This window comes from Nannospalax galili, unplaced genomic scaffold, assembly GCF_000622305.1.
Source record: "Nannospalax galili isolate Female #2095 unplaced genomic scaffold, S.galili_v1.0 scaffold296, whole genome shotgun sequence".
NCBI lineage: Eukaryota > Metazoa > Chordata > Mammalia > Rodentia > Spalacidae > Nannospalax > Nannospalax galili.
This window is the reverse complement of record NW_008340113.1, coordinates 1,250,714-1,253,453: the sequence shown is the minus strand read 5'-3', so window position 1 is coordinate 1,253,453 and position 2,740 is coordinate 1,250,714.

The window sequence follows — 2,740 nt, the reverse complement described above, 5'->3', positions numbered from 1 at the left end:
GATTCCTTCTCACACCTACATCCTGCTGTTTAACTGTAGATAGGGCAAATTACCTAAGGTCTTAAAAGCCCCCTACAACCAAGGAAATTCTGTATTTCCTAGACATTGCAGGATACCTGCACACCTGGATTCCTAACTTTGTCATCTTGGCAAAGCTGCTCTATGAAGCTTCCAAAGGGAACTCTTGTGAGCCTGTTGACCCTTTTAGGGCCTGTTATAGGAGCATTCCACATTATCTGGGAAGCCTGCCTCTCCCCAACCTGGAATGTCCATTCCTCCTCTATACAACTGAGAATAAGGGCCAGGCATTAGGGGTTTTGGGACAGATGATGGGTCCCACTTTTGCCCTGGTAGCTTATCTCTAAACAGCTTAATACCATCATCCAGGACTGGCAACCTTGCCTCCGTGCTCTGGCCACTGCCACTCTCCTGGCTCCAGAGGGACTTCAGCTCACTTTGGGTCAGACAGTCTCTGTCCTTTCCCCCCATCGGCCTAAGGATTTACTAATCCGCATGTCTCTTGCCAATCTAGTTCCCTCTAAACTACAACTCTTCCATGTCACATTTCTTGAAAATCCCTCACTCACCCTTGATTCCTTCCCTCCTCTCAATCCAGCTTCCCACCTCCCTTCCAGTGAAATTCTCACTCACTCATGCTTGGAAACTCTTCAGGAACTCTCCTACAAGGATCCCCTAATTTCCTCAGATCCTCTACCAAACCCAACCCTGACTTGGTTTATGGATAGAGGTTTAACTCTCACCCCAACGGTGTCCCACAGGCCATAGCATCTCTCACAGATGTCAGTGAATCAGGACCCTTACCACTTGGAATGATGTCACAAAAAGCCAAACTTGTGACACTCACCAGGGTCCTAATTTTAGCTAAGGATGACCTCTTCCTCCATCATCCCTCCCCTCTATATGACTATTTAGCTGCTTCACCCTTCTAAGGAAATTACTCATGGAACATGCTGACCATATTATTCCTCAAGTTTCTAAAGGCCAAATTGACCACACACTTCAACCTAGAGATCACACCTACTTGTGGGTTTACACCCAACAGAAAGGAGTGAAGGAATCCCTCCAGCTACATTGGTCCTCACCTGATGATCCTGTCTACCCTAATTGCAGCAAAGTTCTCGGGACCTAGTTGGATTCATCTCTCCAAGTTAAAACCAGCCAAGGAACACAGCAAGTACCAGGCCACCAGTATCGGGTTCCTTAAATTAAAAATCTCGAGGACCTCTCCCTTAACATCAATCCAGGAATGAGTTTTCTACTGACTCTATGTCTATTTTTCCCTCTGAACCCCACCTCAGCCATTCCCCACTATACCTACCCACTGTGTTTCTATAAATTTGAAATGAGACAAATATAATATATAGACAATCTTAAAATTTCTGTCGTAGCTTAGTCAACTAGTCTAAGGATGTCTAGTCAAGGTTTATTTAAGGGTGTTGCCCAAGCTCTATCTACATAGCACATGGTAATTAAAAGTACAAAAGACCTCAGATAGCCAAAACAACACTGAGCACTAAGAGCAATGCTGGGGGGATTACTATACCAGATTTGAAGCTGTATTACAGTGCTATAATCATAAAAACAACATGGTACTCACACAAAAATAGATACATAGATCAATGGAACAAAATTGATGACCCGAATATGAGTAAATGAAATTTCAGCCACCTGATATTTGACAAATGGGCCAGGAATATTCACTGGAGGAAAGACAGCATGTTCAGCAAATGGTGCTGGCAAAACTGGATCTCCACTTGTAGAAGAATGAAATTAAACCCCTATCTTTCACCCAGCACACAAGTCAATTTCAAATGGCTCAAAGACCTCAATGTAAAGGCTAAAACTCTGAAACTATAAGAAGAAAACATTGGGAAAAACTTACAAGATAAACGTGTAGGTAAGGATTTTCTAAACCGGTCATCATTTGCTCAGGAAACAAGGGCAAGAATTAACAAATGGGACCTCATTAAACTAAAAAGCTTCTGTACATCAAAGGAGGCACCCAAGGAAGCAAACAGAAAACCCACAGAATGGGAGAAAATCTTCACCAGCAACACATCTGACAGAGGTTTAATTACCAGAATATATAACAAACTCAAAAAACAGAAAACTATGACAAGAAGCAACCCAATTAAAGATGGGCTAAGGAGCTAAAAAGAGAGTTCTCAAAAGAAGAAGTAAAGATGGCTATGAAACATCTTAAAAGATGTTCAACATCACTAATAATTAGGGAAATGCAAATTAAAACCACTTTAAGATTTCATCTTACCCTAGTCAGACTGGTTAAGATCAAGAGAACATGATATCAAATGTTGGAGAGGATGTGGGGAAAGAGGAACATTCATCCACTGCTGATGGGCCTTCAAACTGGTTCAACCCCTATGGAAAGCAGTGTGGAGAACTCTTAAAAAACTACAAATGAACCTACCATTTGACCCAGTTATACCACTCCTTGGCATATACCCAAAGAACTCATCCTATTGCAGAGACAATTGTACATCCATGTTTGTTGCTGCTCTTTTCACAATAGCTAAGAGATGGAAACAACCTAAGTGTCCCTCAATTGACAAGTTGATAATGAAAATATGGTTAATTTTCAAAATGGAGTTTTACTCAGCAGTAAAGAAAGATGAAATCATGAAATTTGCAGGTAAATGGATGGAACTAGAAACTGTTATACTAAGTGAAGTAACACAGACTCAGAAAAAAATCGACATAT